Source organism: Hippopotamus amphibius, chromosome 15 (genome assembly GCF_030028045.1).
Source record: "Hippopotamus amphibius kiboko isolate mHipAmp2 chromosome 15, mHipAmp2.hap2, whole genome shotgun sequence".
Classification (NCBI taxonomy): Eukaryota; Metazoa; Chordata; class Mammalia; order Artiodactyla; family Hippopotamidae; genus Hippopotamus; species Hippopotamus amphibius.
In genome coordinates, this window is record NC_080200.1 from 68,884,880 (window position 1) to 68,906,376 (window position 21,497).

Genomic DNA, 21,497 nt, shown 5'->3' on the forward strand with positions numbered 1-21,497 from the left:
AGCGGCTGTCCTCACACGTCTGATTCATTGACTGATATTATTAATGAATTTACCCAATCCGTCAGTCAGAACGTATCGATGGCACGCCTGCCCCGCACCAGGCACCTCGCGGGGCCGTGGGCAGAGGGTCAGTGGGGTGGACAGGGTCCTGCCCCGTGGGGCCAGGTCTGCGGGGGGATGCCACGGAGTCCCTAGAACAGCCAGCTCTCCCGGTTCTCAGGACGAGGATGAAGCCACCTGATACCTGGGGAGAGAGAGGCGGGAGTAAAGACAGGCAGGGCAGCTCTTCTGTCCCAGCGCACGTGTGGCCCGAGGGTCTCCCCGCGCCAGCGGACAGCCGGCACGGGAAGCTCCGGGGCCGGGTGTACAGAAGTCCTCACCTCCGCTCCAGGCCTAAGGAAACCTTTAACTCACTTGCGTTCACTCTGATGAAGGTCTCGTTTCTGCCGCATCTCTGCCTGGGCCACGAGGAGAGGCCGAGAGGAAGGGGAGGCGGGCGCGTCTTCCGGGGCCCAGGCAGCCAGCCCGGAGCCAGACCCGAGCGCAGAGGGCACAGGACAAGCAACGGACGCTGCCCCCGGAGTGCCTGTGCCGCCGAGTGGAAGGAGATGCACGATCTGACGCCTGCACGGTCAGGCCGCCTCCAAGCCACGAGCCCAATTCCCATCGGCTCCAGAGAGAAAGTCTGGAAGTGCAGCGGCTGGAAACCGGAGGCCACAGTAATTGCCTGAGGTCTGCTGAGATTCTGCTAACTGCTTCCAGAAGGGGAAGGGGGCCCCTGAGCAGCGGCGGCGAGCCCCCCCAGAGGGCTCCGGCCTGGCACCCGCTCAGGTGGAAGGAACGCGCATCTCATCAGCGCAACCTCGGGATCCAGGTGCGCGGATGCAAGACCACCCGGCCGGGTTCCTGAATGGAAGCTTCTCCAACTGCCTTTATTCTTCCATTTTCTTAAGAAAAATGCTCTTTCTTTGGATACGACTTTGGGTTTTTCTTAAAAAAAAAAAAAAGTCTGTTTAAAACTAAATATATTTTCCACCTGATTCTCATTTCATTTCCCAGTCATCGATCATTCATTCTTACCTACACTGACCCACCAAACTCCCATAAAAGAAACACTCAAAAATGCTCGGAGAGTGGGGCTTTCCTGGTGGTGCAGTGGTTAAGAATCTGGGGACATGGGTTCAATCCCTAGTCCAGGGGAATCCCACATGCCTTGGAGCAACTAAGCCCGTGCACCACAACAACTGAGCCTGCACTCTAGAGCCTGTGAGCCACAACTACTGAGCCCACATGCTGCAACTACTGAAGCCTTCACACCTAGAGCCCATGCTCCACAAGAGAAGCCACTGCAATGAGGAGCCCACACACTGCAATGAAGAGTAGCCCCCACTCGCGGCAACTAGAGAAAGCCCACGCACAGCAACGAAGACCCAATGCAGCCAAAAGTAAATAAATTAAATAAATAAATAAATAATAAATCTTAAAAAAAAAAAAAATGCTAGGAGACAAGTAGAGAGGCTCCAAAGTCCCTCCTGTGAGGGTTTATCTTCTCTTTATAAATTTCAAGGTTTCCTAAGGTGATTACATACATAATCTCCTTGAGCCCTACTAGGACACAGGAGCCAAGGAAAACGCAGGTGTGAATATTCATCCAGCATAAGTTGCAATGGACAAACACTGGAAACAAACCACATTCCCATCTAGTAGCAAATTTATAGACAAAATGTAACACATCCACAGGGTAGAGTCCAACCAGCAATAAAAAGGAACACACTCCTGATTCGAGTTCCACATAGATGAACCTGAGAAAATGCTAAAGAAAAATAAAACATTATGCTGCAAAAAGCCAGGTCCGTGAGAGCACATATTGAATTATTCCATTTATGTAAAATTTCTAGGAAAGGAAAAACTACACAGATAGGAAAACATGGAGGCAGTGGGGTGAGAGGGGGATGGAGGTGCTGTCACACTGTTTGATGTGTTTGGACATTTGAAACATTCATTATCAGGCATTTGACAGATGGAAGAGAGTCTGGAAAACTAACGCTAGTTTCCTAGAAAATTAAGCAGTGGAAACAATTAGGCAAATATTAACTCCAGAAAAAATGCAAAGTTACACAACAACAACAAAAAATAATCACAGTGCATCACTTGGCCCTTCGGTAAATAAAAATGATTTAAGCCAAAACTAGTAATAAAAATATGTTGAAAAGACAAGGGAAGTCATGTTAGAAAAGATACAGGTTAGGGCACGAGAGGGTTAAACTGCAAATACCAGGAAGAAGTCAATAGATATGGTCTAAAATGAGAAACCAATACACAGTAGGATAACAATATTATTTATAAATATAGAGAACAATAGTTGTAGAAATAGGTAACAGAAAGAGAGATGCTTCTGGGGAGAAAAACCAGAAGATGATGAGGCTGGGACCTGGAACAGGATTGTGCTTCCTTATAAAATTTGCAGTATTGTTTGATTTTTAAACTATGTGTGTGTTATATGTGAAATAATAAAACTATTCTGAAAAGCAAGCGCGTCAAACAAAATAAGTAACTAAAATCTACTGCCACCATTTCAAAAGTACATTTTAATGGCAAAAATTTTGAAAGAACAAAAATTAATTTAGTTCAAAGAAAGACATATTTTTTTCTAATTTGTATCGTTTTGCTGCAGATAAGGGAAAATTTCCTCGTGGTCTAGAATCAGCACCATCACCAAGGAAAGTGGCCAATCAGATGGAGGAGGGTATCACTGGGTAAGGCTTTCAGGAAAGGCCCTCTTTGCCTTTCTCACCCTTTCTCTGCCTCTTACCTGGAATGCAGATATGATGGCCAGAGCATCAGCAGCTATAATAGGACTATGACACAAACTTAGGATGGAAGCCAAACGAGGTGGACCAGAAGGGTAGCAGGAGCTCTGATACCTGACGAGGTTGGAGCTCCTGAGACAGTCCCTTGGATGTGGGAAAAAGCTGTGTTCTGTTTTATTTAAGCTACCAAAACAGTTCATTAGCCACCTAGCTCGGTTCCTTGTAGAGATAGCTTTGTGGGATCCTCTTTCTAGTCTCACTTCGTGGACATCTAACTTTCTCTCTGAACACTCCAAAACTGAATCTATTTCTTCACCAAAGATTATGTCCATGGGAGCTGGGCAAGGAGCTCAGAGCTGGAATTCACGACTTTCTACACTGTAGCCTGTTCATATTTCACTATTTCACATCCCCCTCTTAAAAGTTTCTCTGAATATTGATCAGCAAACACCTTTTCAGCAATTTGCACCCACCATCCTACTTCTTCTTAGGCCAAAGGTACCCAACTGAGTTCTTCCCAGAACAGCTACTGAGCTAAACACCTCACTGGTTTCTACCTCCACCACTGAGATGCGAATGTTGGAGGGGATGTCCTAGGTGGGGGGCTCCCAGAAGGTGAAATCACACCTAAAGATCCTCTGGCCACAGCCCTGGTCAATCAGGCCACTTGCTCTTCTGCTAAGGTGACAGCGCCCTGGGGCTGTACCAAGCAGGTGGGCACAACACACCCACAGCTTCATCCCCAGACCTGTGAATGGGACCTTACTTGGAAAAAAGAGGTTTTGCAGGTGTAAGTAACCCAAGGACTTTGAGATGAAGAGCTCATCCAGGACTTCCTGAGTGGGCCCCAAATCCAACCACAGAGACCAGAGGAGAAGCCACATGAAGATGGAAGCAGAGACTGAGAAGATGCAGCCACAAGCCCAGAGACGCCTGATGCCCCAGCAGCCGGGAGAGGCTGGAGGAGCCCCCGCTGGGGCCTCCAGAGGGTGCACAACCCTGGGGCACCTCGATCTCAGACTCCCGGCTCCAGGACTGGGAGAGGATAACGTCCAGCTGTTTTCAGCCCCCGCGTCTGGGGTGTTCTCATGGCCACGGGACACTAGCACCCCCTCTTCACGCCCCCGGCCTGTGGCATGGTCAGGACCCCCCAGGCTGCCAGGCCCCGGGCCCCCCACACGCTGCTCCCTGCTGCCTCCTTGATCCCGGCCTGGGAGTTTCAGGTTTGCCCAGTCTGCCCCCCAGACATGTTGGTGGGACGGGGAGCCCCCGGCCAGGGGTCCAGCCCCTCCGGGGGAGCAGGGGCGGCAGGGCGGGATAAGCCCGCTTCGTAGACTCCCAGCGGAGGGCTCGGCTCCCTCTGCACCCCCAGCTCCCGTGCCCCAGCGCCCTGCTCCATTTAGCGTCCTCTCCCCAAGCACAGATGCCCAAGGGGCTTGTCCCCGCCGTTCATTATTTTTCTCATGAAAAGTAATCAGTGTTAAGCCAGTTCACCTTCCAGAGAGGCAGGTCTGGCGGGGAGCACATTAGCTCTGCCTGACCCGGCGCCCGTGCCGCACAGAGATCTTTGAAAAGGTCGCGCGTCCGTAACTGGGAAGAGGTCCTGAGGGAGGAGAGGGCGTTCGGATGTTTTCCGGAAGCGCGCACACAGACAGAATTTGGGGAAGGACAGAAAAGTCCCTTACGCGGTGCTTTTCCAATTGAACAGGTACCCTGGCCACCACCCATGTCGTGGATGGGGTCCTCCAAGCCATGGCCACACCCGGGCTCAGCATGGCCCAGGCCACCGTCACTGCAACACAGAGTCCCCGCAACAGAGACCACGGGACTCGTAAAGACCAAAATATGTCCCCCCAGCCCTCTGTGGGAAAGCTTGCTGAGCCGGCCAGACAGGGGGAGGATGGGTGTCCTGGGAAGGAGCCTCTGCTGACACGTGTGTGTTGCATTACGTGTCATCACATCCACTGAAATGAAATGAAAGCAAAGACCCAAAGTCCTCATCTCTGGTTGTCTCTGGGTGGTGTGATGGTCAGCAGCCGTCAATCGCTTTGTTAATCTCTTCTGTGTTTTCCAAATGTTCTGCATGAGCCTTGGAACGTATCCAAAAAAACTGTTTAATAGACGTTGTCATCGAGTAGCCCAAGCCCATGCTGCTGCGTTTTCCCCAGGTGACAGGACTTTACACGGGGTGGTTGGCTTAGGGCTTGGAAAAGGGTGAAAGATAATAAAGACCCACCCGGGGCGGGGGAGGGAGAGGGAGGGACGAGGAGGGGGGAGGGGGAGGGGCAGCGGGGGGCGGGGTAGATGAAGGCCGGGGAGCACCAGGGGCCAGGGTGGACTCTCGGCGAGGGCAGAGCCCCCGGGACGGTCAGGGAAGGTGGCGGTGGCGGGGAGGTCGCACTCAGTAGTCCCAGGAGGGCGTGACCCTGGGACCCCGAGGGCAGGGCCGGCACAGCTGAGGCTCCGCGCCGCAGGAAGCACCAGCCCCTCCCGGCCTCCTCCCCGCTGGACGGAGCAGAGGGGCAGTGGGCACTGCGGGTCCCTCGGAGGACAGAACGGAGGTGTGTCAGGGGTCCTTCTCATGATACACAGAAACGGCAGCGGACACAGACGCAGCCCTGGGCGAGGACGTGGCTGTAACTGCCCACCGCTGACCTCCAGAGCTTGGCGCAGGGCGTGCTGCTTGGGTGCAGTTCTCCTCATCTGCTGCTCTGTGACCAAGCGCCCCGAGTTGGGTGCTCCTCGGCCAGCATGGGGCCGTCGGGGGTGCAGGCCTGGTACATCGCACGGGCCTCCAGGAGCCAGGGCCCCTTCAGGCCGCTCTGGGAGGCCCAGCAGGGCCGTTCTCCGACGTCTCTGGAAATATGTACTAAGAGGGAGACAGCAGGAGCGCGTCCGCAGAGCAGGTCTGAGAGGCTCCCTGCACCGGTCACTGCGTCCTGGCACAGGTGTGATGCAGCGTCCTTCCCCTGCTTGTGTGAAAGAGGACGCGCTGTGGACAGACGGACAGACAGACGAGGCCCTGCAGCCCCCACCTGGCTCCCGGCCGGTCCAACAGAGGCCCTGCCTGCAGACGCCATCCCCTGGCCTCAGAGTTTTCTCCAAGGTGGGGCAGCACAGCCCTATTTCCCACAGATTGTTTTTTCTTGATTAAAAACTGATTTTCTGCCGTGCTCTCAGAATTGCTTTTTATTGCCTTTGGAGGAATAGAAGGGAGAGGAATAAAAAATCTACTGTAAATAATCTTCCTCGGGAAAGAGACTTGAAGAGAAGAAAACCTAATTTGTCTGATTTTCTTTTTTGTAAAAGACGCGCGTCCTTAATGAAAACGGTTTATGCCGCATGTATATCATCTTTATGTTCTGAGGGAAATGTGGAGAAATCACGGTTTTAAAACATCCCCGGGATCAGCGCAGCGGGGAGAGTGGGCCCAGCACGGCGCCCGCGGAAGCCCCTCTGCACACCAGGCACCGGGTGACTGGTCTGTCCCCCAATAACCCAAAAAGCAGGTAACGTTCGCGGCATCCTACACGCGCCCGTCAGGACTGGATAGTCGGTTGCATCATTGAAACACTCAGATTAAAGCCGGTGCACTTGTGAAATCACAGGTCTCCTGTTGACTATAAATCCCTTTACTCGAAGGAAACGCACAAGTTAATAACACGTCTCCAAGCCCAGCTCAAGTGGGTCGACTGAAAAATGAGATTTTCAGAAATGAGAAAGCAGACAGGAGAGACGTCCTCTAGGAGCCGAGAGGTCCGGTGTGCGGGGCCGTCGGCAAGGATGCGGTGGCGGTCGCTGCGCGAAAGCGTCACCCGGAGCCCGGGGCGGGCAGCCGCCTCCCCCAGAAGAGGGTCCGGGCGGGGCCGAGCCGCCCGGAGCCCCCGGAGGCGCCTGTTCTCTGCCGGCATCAGAGGCGGCTCCTGCGGGGAAGCGGAGGGGTGGGGGCGTGCCCGACCCCGGCAGCCAGGCTGGGGTCGGGGGGGCCCCAGGGGGGGGCCTGCCCCCAGCTCCCGCGCTCACTGGCTCCGGGCTGGGCCCCCGGCCGTCGTCTCCGCAAAGGAATCCCCGTCCAGATGGAGCCCTTGTATCCGCCGACGGGCGGCGGACGTCGAGGGTGCAGAGGAGAGTCAGCGCGGGGACCGGACCCCCGCCGGGCGAGGCCTCAGCCCGGCCGCTCTCACAGCTTCACACGCTCGCCTCCCCACCTCCCGCCCCAGACGGCGCGCGGGGACGGGGGACCGCACGGCCCGCAGACGGGCCCCGGGTGCCTCGTCCAGCTCCCAGGTCCTCACCCCTGCCGGCCTGGCCTGAGGAGACGTGAGCCCCTCCACCCCCCGCGGACCCGGAGGTGCCACGGGACAAGGCCACCCGGACAGAGCAGGGACACAGGACCCTTCTCCCACGGTGGACGCTGAGGCGCTAGCGCTGAGGGGCTGAGGTCGGCCTTGGAACAGGCTGGGGCGGGGCGGGGGGGGGACGGGGCCGCCTGTGCCCGACTTGGCCACACGCGGACACCGCGAGGCGTCAGCATCCCCGCCCCTCCCCCACGGCCAGGAGGAGGACCGTCTCGGGTCCTGAGGCTGCAAACTGTCATCAGGGGCGCTATGCATCCTGACCGCCGTGCGCGGAACACCGGCTGCTTCAGGTCCGGCTTGGGGGTGAGGACAAGCGGACCGCAGCCGGGTGGGCTGTTCCTGCTGCCCCGCGCCCAAGCCCTGCAGAGACGCCCGCCCTGCATCCGGCCCACACCCACAGCCAGGAGACGGCCGTCGCCTTGACCTCTGGATCCCGGCCGCACCAGCCCCTGGTCCGCGTGTCCTCCCGGGGTCGGCTGAACTGAGACCTCCTTGGGAGACAGCCGTTCTCCTCTTGCCAGTTCAGACGCTCATTGAAAGAATGACCGTTGGTGGCTTGTCGTTCCAAAGCTGTATCTCCAAGAAAACTGTGGACATTCTGGCTGCTTGGTGAGCCCTGTGATTCTCCACTAAGGCCAGGACCCAGTCGGTGTCACCTGGACGAAAGCAGCTGTCACCCAACCTCCCTCCTTTCTGCTCTTCTGACTCATCTCCCGTCTTTACATCACAAAGATTGGCATTTTATAAAACGCAAATATCACTATATTTAAACCCTCTGGAGCCTCCCCATAGCTCTTGGAGTAAAACCCAGCTCCTCGCCAGGTCCCCAAGTCTCCGCACCTGGCCTCACCTCTCTCCTCCCTCCCCTCGGCCCGTGGGCACCCCCCTAACCCCCCCCACCCCCACCCCACCCCCTCGTTCCTTGAACTTCTGGACAATCCAGGCAGCTCCTTCCCTTCCAATCACCCTCTGACTCAATCTTGTCCTTCAGGTTTCAGCTCACATATGACCTCCTACAAGAATCTCCTACCTCTCAGGTACCACCCCCCACCCCCGCACTGCTCTCCACCCCTGCTGTCTCCCTGACCCTCCAGCCTAGACTGACACTGTCACCTCCCTTCAGGACATAAGCTGTACATGGCAGGCCTTCCCTGGCTTCCCAAACTCACTGGCTTATCCATAAAACAGATGCAGAAAAGAGAGATGCTGCAGACCTCATGCACCTTACTTTTCATAAGACACACACATACGCGTGTACCTGCACACAGACTTGCACACAGACTTACACGAGCTCATGTGTGCTTATACATGAGCATACAGTACAGGGCTCATACGTGAACACCAAAAAAAAACAGAAGTCCTAATAAGAGCCTGACCTGCTGTCACAGTGGCTTCTCAATCCTCTTCAAACCCCCACGACAGCTGCATCTTCTCCATTAGTGAAGAGACGTGTGTCCGTCCCACGCCTGGCACATTCCCGAGTGCTCCCTGCCGTCCTTGCCGTGCAGCTCGTTGGGGTTACAAAGTCTGACTCCACGGCAGGTCCCTGTAGGTACTAGCCTTCTTCTTACACAAAACTACTCATCACCTACTTAATCTACCTGCTCTCTCTACCAACCCACGGCGCTAGTGATCAGAAGACAGTCAACTAAACCGAGAAACAAAATCGGGTCTAAGAACTCAGTTTCGCTATTACTATTTAATTGTGATTGAAATGAGTTTAACCTCTTCTCCACTGACTTGAGCTAGTGGTGCCCCACCGCCTGACAGAAGCTCTTCTCCGTGTGAGGCTGGGAGGTTTATTTGGTTAAGATGACCCAACAAAACTGTACACTCAGAAAGAGAGTTCAAGAACAGGGTCACGGAGACAGAAGTCAGGGTTCTTTGGGCCGCAAGCATCAGAGAGCCTGGCCGCAGGCTAGCTTCACCCAGCTGGACTCACCGCCCACCCTGGGAGGTCGTGCGGGCAGCACAGGACCCACTTGCCTCCCTCCCTGTGGGCCACTCTCCATCCTCAGGCCGCAGTGATAGCTGCTCATTCCAAAGGCCACTTCCAGACGTGACCAGGTCCAGCAGAAAAAGAGGTCCTCTCTTTCTGCCTCTTTTTATCACCAAGAAATCTTGTCCACACCCTGAGCGGACCTCCCCTTACCTCTCAGTGGCCAGCACGTGTTGCACGCGCGTGCTGGTGGCTGGCAGCTTCTGACGTGGCCCCCAGCGGCCCTGCCTGTGGCTTCCCCGCCGTCCCTGTGGGCGTGGGCTGCACTGGTGACTCAGAGGGGATGTTCACCACACCTAAGGTCAGGCTGCACGCGTCTCAGGACAATGTGTCAGGGGATAAATCACTAAGGCCATGTTTGGCCTGTCCCTGGGGCAGAGAACAAGGATTGATCCTTGGAGCTGAGGTCACGGTCACCCGGGCGGAAGGGAGGGCACCAGCCCAAGCTGGAGTTTCCCAGGAGGGAAAAGATTAGGCCACCGGGAGTTGCTCCTAGAGGCACCCTGCTTGGGGGAGTGACGGTGAGCACCTGAATTCACTCCTTCCTTCCTTCAGACCCATTTTCTGAGAGCCTACTTCTCCTCTGGAAATAAGCTACATCCTAAGCAAGCGTAACAGCGCCCTGTGGAATTCCGTGAGCCTGGGCCCTGGGGGCCGGGACGGAGGGTGGGCGCTGCCTTCTGGCAAGCAGGAGCGGTACTTGTCTGCTGCCCGGCACTGGGCTGAGCTGCGAGCTGATGCACTGCTGGTGAGGATGTGCTGTGATCAGAGTCTTTACCCTCAGATTCCTCTTATTGGCTGGATCTTCCTCAAGTCTCAGAAACGAGGCAATGGATTAAACCATGGAAAAGTGGTCGAGTGAGTTTGGTTCTTTTTCTCTGTCAGCTTGCTGGCAGACACTACTGAAGAATATTTTTCCAGTGAGGTGCTTATGAAAAACATTTCTGAGGACCATAAAATCAATTGAGTTTAGAAGAGAAAGCTATTGTTCCAGGAAACTTTGCTAGAAATTCAGAGTAAAGGGATGCAGGAAGAAGCAGACCGAAGGAGGAGGGCCCACAAAGGACGCTTTCAGCCCAGCGTGCAGGTTTGCGGGCCCCAGCCCGGGCCGGGGGGGTCTGCCGCCCGGCTGTGCACGTGTGTGCCGGGACGTTCCCACACCCCAGACCAACCAGTCTTCCTCTTTAATCAAACGGCTGTTTCAGGTGAAATATGAAACGGGTGACAAAAATCAGCGTATTGTGTAACGTGAGTGGGATCTCCAACATTCGGAAAAGTTTTGTCAAGGGGACGATTCCGGCTTTGCTTGCCTCTCCCCAGAGCTTCCAGACGGCCGCCTTGACTGCCGCCAGCCAGGCGTGCTCGGGTGTCCTCGCTGGAAACGTGCCTCTCGTTGCACTCCTCCCGGGAGGGCTGTCTGGGACACGTGGGCCTGGAGGGCCGAGACAGGGTGACCCTGGGGCCCAGGAGGAGGGCTTGGCTGGGGCCGCCAGCTCTGGCCTGCTCTGACCCCCGCCCTGGGGACCCCGCAGCCCCATCTGGTGGGTTTCCGGTTAGGGGATTTTGGTTCTCACAGAAAAAGGGTTTTAACATCCACGTTTCTCACAATCCTTCCCTTTCATGCCACCTCAGGCGGGATAAGAGCCCCAGGCCACCTACACCGTCTGCTTCCATTTCCACCCCAGCAAATACCTCTCAGGGTCCCCGACATAAACCGCAGGGCTTCCCACGCTCTCGCCGGATGCCCAGGTGTTGTGTCGCTTTAATGAAACCACACGGTTCTTGCAGACGGGTTGTGAGGGCACAGATCGACCAGCCTCTCTCGGATGGTGGCAACAAAATTCATTCTGAGAAAGAGAAACATGCTTTCTCCATAGCTACCACCAAATGTTCTCCCATAATATAAAGCAGGATTTCCTTTTACAGATCAAAGCATTATTCCAAGGATAAATACGTGGAAGATATGAAATGTGGATGGAAAACAAAAGTGTACCCTTTATGGTGACAATTAGACTCCCGGGCTAGGATTCAGCCCCCCACCACGAAAGCGGGAAGCCCCCGTGTGGACCCCTCGTCCCAGGGAAACGGACAGGACAGCCCGGGCCCTGCTGTGCCCTGTGGACACACCTGCAGCCCCAACCTCCGCGTCTCAAACGCAGTGACATGGTGCCCAGGCTGTGGCCTGGGAAGAACACTTGTCTGTAAAAGCATCCAGGACTTGAGGGAGAAATCGCCCATCCCGGGACTGGGACAGGAGACACGTGAGATGAGCCCGGAACCCGCGGCCGAGCCGGGACGTAGGGGGCCCTCCCCGAACATTGTGCGGGGAAGAGGTTCCCGTGGCCACAATGGGACGATTTACACCCCGATAAGGACAGTACTGCAACGGATCAAACCACGTGAACCGGGTTCAAATCCAGGAGGGGATACGGAGCCTCTGAAAAGAGCCCTCCTTTCTCCCCTTCGGAGGACCTGAGACGCCGGGTCACTGTGTGCTGTCTCCCCTGCGCTGAAGCACGCGGTGGAGCGGGGCGAGCTCTCCTGACAGCACTCCCGCTAAGAGGGGAAGCAAGACTGGGAACGTTCCCACGGCACCTTCCAGATCCCCGTAGGCTTCAGCGAAGGTCCCCAGCACCCCAGGAAGAACGACTCCCCTTTGAATGGAACCCCTCAGGGAGACCCACGCGGGCCGTGAAGCAGTCTCGCCCACGTCCAACCCAAAGCTGGCGAGGTGTCCACGACGAAGCGCCAACGCACAGGAAGTACCGCGGACAAAGGAGGATGTTGACCAAGTCCGTGAGGGCCGGGTCGGCGAAAAGCAGGAACCTGGGCAGGACAAAAACCCCACTTCGACAACAGCAAAACGGCAGCAGAAACGGGAAAGACAGACAGGACGTCTACACGCTCGGAGGAGCGAGGAGAGACGTCCCCTGAGCACGTCTGACCCTCACTGCATCCTGAGGTTGGAACAAACTGGGAGAAACAGGGACGTGGAACCCCGACTGCATATTTGAGGAGATCAGAGAATCCTCGAGATCGCAGGCGTGATGTCTGTCCTGGGGATTTCTCATATCTTTTAAACACATTGAAATATTTGCAGATATGCTGCCCTGAGTTTGCTTCGAAGCCAACAGGTTGGGGACAGTGGGTCAGAATGGCCCTGAATTATGGAAAAACTGGTTGATCAACACCTGCCGCTTCTCTCCAGTCTGTGATTCTCTTTATCGTTGCAGATGTTTGGAGTTTTCCGTGAGAGATGGTTTTAAAATGTGGAGTTGGGACCAGGGGGAGCTAGTGTCTTCACGATCCCCACGAGTATCTTCTACGTTGTTTCAAAGGATGGGCCAAGAGGACAGCCCTGCACGCCATCCGTCCACGTGGCTCCCCTGCCCGTGGCGCAGCCACGTCTGGGCACGTTCACTCGGAGCGGGTGGGCTGCTGGAGAGCCCCCTGCCCTTGGTGGGAGCAGGGACGGGTGTGGCTTGGCGTGGCTCCATCGTCCCCCCTCTGGGAGCAGGTCATCCATGTGGCTTCACAAGCCTGCCCGCGGTGCTTCCCGACCTCTGACCCACTGAGGCTCCGCTGGCCACAGACAAGAGGCTTCCGTGACATCAGCCTGCTGTCCACTAGAGGCCACCTAGTAGGAGGGGCACCCGATAAAACTGGCAGCACACGTGAGCATGGAGATGCCGCCCGCCGTGCAGGTGGAGAGGAATTCACCCCGCAGCTGCCATCCAGAAGCAGCCGGGGGCACAGTCGCGGCAGGTCGCCAGCACCAGGATCACCCCAGAAGCCTGTGATTTCGGGGGTTTCACAAAGCTGTAACCCACGGTCAGAGCCCGGCTATAAAATGGCAATATCAGACCTAGAAAGCAAACCAGAGGTGAACACGCACAACTGGAAAACGAGATCCGGGAGGCGCTGAGGCCAGGAAGATGCGTACTGATACCCTGTTGGGCACAGGCTCGCAGGAGCCGCAGGTGGAGAGACGCCCCCACCGTCCGTGGGTAAGGCTGGGCCTGCCCCGCCCCCGGGACGCACGCTGAGGGCCACGTGTCCCAGCGTCACAGGAAAACACTTAAATCTGTGATCAAGTTGGACACAAACATTCTATTTCTGGGTTTCCTATGAAAGCGTCCCTCCCGTGTAATCCGCACCACTGTCTTTGTGGCGCATTTGGCTGGAATAAAGGTGGCTGTTTCCACCTCCTCTGCGAGCTCCTCTGCGCCGCGGCAGCTGCAAAGACAGAGGTGGGTAAAATGTAAGTGTGCAAACTACCAGCTCAATGGTTTTTGAAGTTTTTAGTCTGTAGAAAATTTTCAGAGCTCATGATCTTTCAAACCACTTGGCCCAGTGTCTGGTCTGGAAAAAAAACCTTTATGAATTAAAGAAAATCCCAAACTCCATGGATTAACAACAAGGTCCTACTGGACAGCACAGGGAACTATAGTCACTATGAGAAGAATATGAAGAAGAATGGGTATATATGTATAACCAACTCAGTTTGCTGTACAGCAGTAATTAACACACCCCTATGAATCCACTATACTGCAAACAGATAGATAGATGATAGATAGATAGATGATAGATAGATAGATAGATGATAGATAGATGATAGATAGATAGATAGATAGATAGATAGAAAGATAGATGATAGATAGATAGATGATAGATAGATAGATGATAGATAGATAGATAGATAGATAGATAGATAGATAGATGATAGATAGATAGATAGATAGATAGATGATAGATAGATAGATAGAAAGATAGATGATAGATAGATAGATGATAGATAGATAGATAGAAAGATAGATGATAGATAGATAGATGATAGATAGATGATAGATAGATAGATAGATAGAAAGATAGATGATAGATAGATAGAAACTGGGCGGGGGGGAGCATTAAAGAGAAAACCAGCAACCCTTTCCCAGTGCTGTGAGGATGCTCGCCTTGACCTTGAAGACCTGGGGACCCAAAATGAAATGCCTCCTCTGCCAACTGGTGGCCAACGCTGACGGCCAAAGACACCTTGTGTTTGTTTCAAGGGCGTCCATTCCTCCCGAGATGACGGCTGCTGCACCCCCCCCCCCCAACGAGAGACACGACCGGGGCACCAAGAGTCAGCGTTATCGTGAGGAGGGCGAGGAGGACCGGGGGTCTGGGAGCCCAAGGTCAGCTGGAAGGTCCACCGAGGCCTCCAGGGACTGTGGGCACAGCACAGACGTCCTCCCCCACGCGACACCCAAGGCCGGGGCAGGAGTCCAGCCAGGCTGTGGGCCTGCTGCTCTGGGGGCAGGCCCCCGGTCAGTACTCCAGAATTCAGAGCCCAGCAGCTCGTCACACGACGTCAGGGGGCCTGGAAAGCAACACCTCTGCTGACTCCATCTCTGATACTCTCCTGGTACTGGCCATCCTACAGACAGGACACCGGGCCGCAGGAAAGCCCCGTCTGGAAAGGGGACGGCCTGAGCTGCGTGTTTCAGCCAAGACGGGGAGTCCCGGGCCACGGACGCTGCGCCGGCCTGAGAGAGTCACGCGGAGCAGAAAGGCTGGCCCGAGGCTGGGCTCTCTGGTGGCCTCAGGCCGCGCAGGCTTCAGGGAAACTTCTGAAGAGGACGCCTGTGGACACGGAAGCGCGTTTCACACACACGATGAAAGGAGGGTTTTTAAATGCGGTGGCTGCACCTTCTGGAAGGTGTGATTGAAAGAGCGTGCAAACTGAGGTGACGTCCAGGTAACAAGGAGCTGGGACATCTCAGGAGGAGGCGGCTGGCCTCCCAGGCCGGGGGCCTTGTGAGTGAGGATACAGAAGGTGGCTCCCGTTGCAGAGAAAAAACTCTGGCCCTGCCTCACACCGTATCACAAACGACATACATTTCAGACGGAGCGAAGGCCTACATGGGAAAACTGAAATTATAAAAACAGGAGCAGGCGAATGGAGAACGCGACCATAAAATATAAACAAATTGGTAAATAAATAAAGGGTAATGATCGATTTGACTGCCCAAATAGAATATTTCTGTTAGACGATAACAGGTAATGTTAAATATTATTTAATATTAATATTTAAAGTATCTATTGAACATTGAATACTGGATAAAATGTATAAAGTAAGTAGTATTTATTATTATTCACTATTAATTTTGTAAGATTAAATACTTTTATATCCCTTAAACTACAAGAAAAAATACTTGGGATTTTTTGGGCTACTCCAGAATGTCTCCGCTCTTTGTGCATTTGGACTGCTGGTTTAAAACCCTGAGTTTCATCATTGTTTTTCCGTAAGCGATTCAAAGCTCTCAAAACAGTCCTCTCTCCACCAGTCCTGAAGTCCTTGTAACTAGCGGCCAGTGCACCATCAGGTCTTTACCCAGCGTTCTGCTCCCGGAGCTCCATCCCAGCAGCTCCCACAGGGCGCGGACACGCAGGCCACCCTGCAGAGAGGTCCACGGGGCGCGGAGGCCAGGCCAGACAGTCCATCTCCTGGTGGAAGGGCAGAAGGGCTAGAAGTGTTCCCAACCAGAAGCTGTTCGTTTCTAAGGTTAGAAACTTCTTGAAAACATCTGTTTTTCCATGACCATGAAAGTAAGGGAAGGGAACCCAATTTCAACTTTGTCTTTAAAGGCATTGTCTATTTTGTCCTTCCACTATGCCTTCCCTTTAAGATAATGTTTCTGCCTCGTCGCTTTCTCTGTCTTGAAAATTATAATATGTAATTACATAATAATATGCCATTACCATTTTATAATCATATCTTACCATCATAGTATGGTCACATAATAATATACCATCACATTATAACGTTATTCATCTGACTTGCAGAAGAATAAGTGTGTCAGGCAGACGGGGCAGGTGGTGAGGCCGCGGCAAACACTCCCAGCACATCGGTGGCTGAAAACCGCGGTGGATTCTACTCCCGGGCCTGTGCACCTGCTCGGCGGAGCTCATCCACGAGCCGGGCTCGCGAGCCTCCACCCCTGAGATGCTGCTGTTGCCATGGGCGCATCGCTCCCGGCTTCTGTGCAGTGACACAGCTCACCTCTGCTAACGTGAGGCTGGCCAGAGGCTGTCACAGGGTCACAGCTGACCCAAGGTGGCCGGGAGGTACAATCCCCCCTGTGGGCAGCCACGCGTGGCCCCCAAACGTGGCAGCACCAGCCGTCCCCCAGCAGCATAGTGCGTCCTCACCACAGCTCCCTGGCCAGAGATGGAGCCAGCTGGGGGCCAGAAAACCCAGCAAAGCCACAACCGGCTCCAGTCCTGCCTGCACAAGCTTCACGTCCGCAGACAGGCAAGGGTGAGAGAACCTGCGATTTCTCAGCCGTGTCATCAGGAGGCCACGTCAGAAGAGGGGTTCTCTGGGGAAGGTCTGGTCTGATGGTCGGAGCCTCCGTGAAATCCACAGATGCCCCCAAAGTTCCGGACGAAGTTACTCCAGCAGAAGGGCTGCCGGCTTGGCCCAGGAGGGATGGAAAGAGCACAGCGGAAGGCAGGTCGCTGGGCCTCAGGGAGGTGGCTCTCCCTCGGGAAGCCGCCGGCGACCAAGCTGAGTCTGCGGTCACAGCGTGGCGTGGGGACAGCAAGCAGCACAGGTGTCCCTCCAGCAGCGGGAAGGAGGGCCCTGCTCAAGAAGTAAACCGGGGCCACGACGCGGCACTTCAGGGCACCCCGTGTCGTGTGTCCCCCCGAGGTCACATGTTGTCACTCATTTGGACACAGGGTCATCGCACATGTGGTGAAGATGAGGTCGTTAGGGTGGCCAGTGTCCTGATAAAAGGGGACATTTGGACACAGACACCGAGACACACGTCAGGAGACTGCTCTGTGACTGGAGGCAGAGGCCAGGGGCTGTGTCCCCCAGGACAGCGGGACGGCCCGGGCCCCAGGGTCCAGGAGGGGGCCTGCACCGCTGCAGGAAGTAGCCCTGCCCGCACCGCAGTCCTGGACTTCTCGTCTCTGGAGCTGAGAGACCGTAGACGGCGGTGGGCAAAGCCGCCTGGTTGCGCAGCCCCAGGCCACGCGCACCCCTCCCCAGGGGGCGGCCCTGAACCCCCGGGAGTCGGGTCCGGGCAGAGAGCCCGACCCACTTCTGACCCAGGGTCCTGGCCACCGTCGTCTTCAGGAGCTTCTGTGTCCCAGGCGAGAAGAGCATCTCTCTCTCATTTTCAAACAGAAAATGAAAGGGTTGCTAAATGTATAAGTAATTTTAACTGAGTCATTGATCTGGGGACTTTTTAAGTGAAATAGTAAGTATTTCTGCTGCACTTTGAAGTCACCCGCCTCCTCGCCTCCCTCCAGGTTATTTTATAGCCATTAAGGATATGTTCCTTTTATCTGGGGCCTTCAATTAATTGAATTTCAAAAATACTCTGAAATGGTTTTTTCGTATAAAAATCAGCCAAGTCCTAGAGGACGTTGCCGCGTGATTTCCTGCCACAGTCATTAAAAGCCGGCGCGTTGCCCTGGCCCCTGCTGGGGCACCACTGGCTGCAACGGGGTCTAAGGCGGCATGCATGGTGCTCCCTGGACCACGCGGGGTGGGGACACCGCCTCTGGATGCCAGCACACCGCCCGAGTCACCCGGAGGGGGACACACCAGCTCTCCCAGGATGGCAGCATGCAAGCTGGGGGCAGTCCTCCAGTGCAGACACTGCGGACCTCCACGTGCCGTGCGCTGCTGGGGGCGTGGGGGGGGCCTCCCACGGAGCACCCAACCCCGAACCCCCACCGAGCAGGTGGAGGTCACAGTGCGCGTTTCCTCCAAGAGACCGGAGTGCGCTACCCACACACCCAGCACTGCGCTCTCTCCCGTATTTACCTAGTGACCGGTGCAAATGCCATTTAGTATCTTGTTGCCTTCTATTTGTGAAAGTATCTTTTGCACACAGTTGCAAGAGAAGAGCACAGGTAAGTGAGTGCACTGGGGAAGCAGCCCTGCCTCTTCTTTCCACCTTGGGAATATGTTCTTTCTTTGTGCAAGTTCCAGGCGGAGGCCCGGTGAGGCTCCTGGTGGGAGGGGTCCCTCCCCCGTAGGATGTGTACTGTGGGGGGGGGTCCCTTACAGGAATATACTAGCTCAAGCACTGAGGATCCATGTATCCATGTTTACATTTCTCTTCTTCCTGCTAAAGATTGTCTAACACTGTGTCAGTGAATTCAAAACAATATTGAAATTCCAGGGCAATGGTATACACTGCTACCTTTCTCAACAATTTAAAATAACGTCCTCCCCTTTGCATATCTTTTTGGGGCTGGGGCCTTGGTGATTGGAGGCTGTGCACAGTAAATACTTTAAACATACAGACCACAGACATGGTTTGGATGAACAGCCTTCCACTTTTAATAGTAGAAATCTCCCGAAAATCCACTGATGCTTTTCAGCATCAGAGACACACATATTCCTGAAGTGAAGAGAAAACAAAAAAACACTTTCCAACCTTTGCTGCTCTGGCCTCCTTCCAACCCCATGAGGAGAGGAAGGGAGACAGGGAGGCACGACACTCACTGCCCACCCGTCCCCTCAAGGTCACCCTGCGCAGCGGCCAGGCCACAGGTCACCAGGTCTAACCCGGACACCGTGCTGCTCTGAAAGAGGAAACACTCTGCTGTTCTGCTCTAAGTAATTCCGAGTTGGGTGCTGCACTTCGATGGGGGGAAAGGAAGGGAGAAATCCTTCCCCTGCAGCCCCAGGGCCGGCAGGGAACAGGCTCCCAGGGGACTCTTTGCAAAGAGGAAAGATGCTGCTCTCAGTCCTGCAGCCCTGGGATCTGGGCCCCATCGCGCGGCTCTGCTGCTGCGTCAGGCCAAGGAGGGTTATGGAGGCTGGACCCTTCCCAGGACAGCAGCATCTTGGGGACACCAGGACCCAGTGGTCTCTCGGAGGCTGTCCTCACTTGGGACCAGGTCCTTGGCCTCCTCCTTGGCCTGGGTAAGAGCCTCTCACCCTCCCTGGGGCCCAAGGGAGCAGGAGAGACTGAGGCTGTGGCCCCCCGGGCAGTGGCAGCACCGGGGGCGGTGTCAGAGCCGGCCCAGTCCGCGCCAGCACGGGCTCTCAACCCCCAGGTGCCTCTGCAAGTCGCAGCAAGGTTCAGGCGAGGGGGAGGATGCAGGCACGGCCAAGCCCCGGGGGCACGGAGACTTTTGTTTCGGATTGCACTTGCGGCTCTGCCAACAGGAAAAACAAAAGAGGGATTGAAAGGTGCCCCCTCGGGGAGCCAGGACTGGCCAGCAGTGGGGGTCACAGCGGTGGGGCGGCTCGGGTCAGGCCGGGGAGGACTGAGGCCCTTCCGAGGGGCCGAGGCTGAGGACCCGCATTCTGGACGGACCACTCGCTCTGATGCCGGAGAGACCTTGCCTGCCAGGGGGATTTCCATCATCTGCTCAGAGCCAGCAGGGCTCGGCAATGTGGCGGGAGGGCTGGGGCAGCTCTCTGCCCGAGCGGTCCAGGGCTGAGGGGCAGAGGATGGCCGCTGACGCTTCTGGTCCCGGGGTCAGGCGTCCAGGGCAAGGCCAGGCCTGACAGCATCCAAAGTATGGACTTTGGGGGAGTCCAGTGAACGAGGGCCTCCCTCCCGGGGAAGGACAATGGAGCCGCACGTCCAGGGTGGTGCCGCCTCCCTGGTGCCGTCTGGGCTGCAGGAACCTACGGGACGGGGGCCTTTCAGGCTGCCTGAGGTCCCTAACTCAGCAGTGTGCTGTTAGACAGGCCTTGGTGAATGTGAAATGAGTTTATCACCCAATCGAGGTCGTAAACACAAAACCTGCCTTGCTCATCCTTAGCTATGAAAAGAATCTTCGTCCAGGGAGCTCAGCGGGGGGGGGGGGGGGGTGCCTGTCCCTGCCGGCCGCAGGGCACTGCCCAGATCATCAGGCGTAGCAGGAAGGAGGAGAGGGAGGAAAGAGAGCTGAACTACAGGACAGAGAGCCCAGCAAGCCCCCTCCCAGGGTACAAGGAGCCTTCCCTCCACTTCCTTCCCACTGGAATCAAATGACTCCCCCACCCCATCCCTACTGAGAAGGCTCCCCTCCCAGAACCCCTTCCTCAGCCCAGGGAGTGGGCCACAGGGACAGGCACGCCTGGGTGGGAGCCGACAGGTCTGCAGCCTGAATGAGGCCCACCCTCCTGTTACAGAGCAGGCTCAGAGGCCAAAGCTGGGTCCTTCCCAGAGAAGCCACTGGAAGCTCTGGACCCAGCACCAGCCCAGGAGGCCGGGGGCTCTGGCCCCCTTCTTTCCCAGTGGAAGCCCTGTTGCACAGGGGAAGCGAAAAGACAGCAACACCTGGAGACAAAGACGGCCCCAGCCCGGCACACACCCCTTGAAGCAAGCAAGCAAGCACTGCCTCTCCAGTTCCTGCGGAGCCCTGGGAAAAAAAAAGTGGGGGGGGGGGGGGCGGAGGGGTACAGCAAGTAACTTTTTCAGACATTATCCAAGTCAACAGACCTCACAGGTCATTGCCAGGAATCACAGGAGAAACAAGTTCATGGTTCTCTGAAGTGGAAATGATAAGGGTGGGGGAGGACACCAGGGCAGGGGGTTTGGGGCTGACTGAGTGAGGGTCAGGGGTCAGGCGGGCCTAGACCTGGGCCCACCAGTGGCTTTCCCTCCTGGCCTCAGGCTGCAGAAGCACAGGCCCTTCCCAGGCCAGGGGCCTAGCCCAGCAGGGCTCTGGACAGCCCTGAGAAAGCTCCCCTGGCTGGTGGCCCGGTCCTGGGCAAGGCACCAGCCCACTGGCTCCCAAGCAGTTTCCATCACCTTGATACACCCCCTCCACCTGCCCGGGCCCCCTGCCCACTCCACGGCTGCTGCTCTGCCCAGGGCCTGCTGCCCCGAGAGCCCGACCAGGTGGGAACCAGTGCGGCCAGAGCAGGAAAAGTGGGCTTCCTTAGAGTGAAGGGGCAACGTCAGGGGAGGGGCGCCGGAGCCAGGACCCCGGAGCCAGGACCCCAAGCCTACTCCCAGAGGCAGCTCCCAGGCCTTCAGCAGCCAGCCCTCAGTTAGATCCCCAGCGCGCGGATACTAGGCCCAGGCGGGACTGGGGAGAGGGGACTGGAGGGCACGGGGACTGGAGGAGGGGGTGGGGGGCACTCCGGGGCGAGGCTCCTCGGGGCTCAGGCGGCCCCAGGCAGGACCGCCTGCGCGTGGAGAGGGCCCCAGGCCCCCTCGGGGGTTCGGCCAAATCGGGGCTGCGCTGTTCCGGCTGGGGCTGGGGTGTCCTCTCGAGCCAGGGCGCCCCCGCCCCCACCCCGCCGCCGCCGCCGCCGCCGCCCCGGGGCGCCCCTCGTCCCGGCTCCCGCGCCCCGCGCGCCCCGCGCCGGCCGGGCGG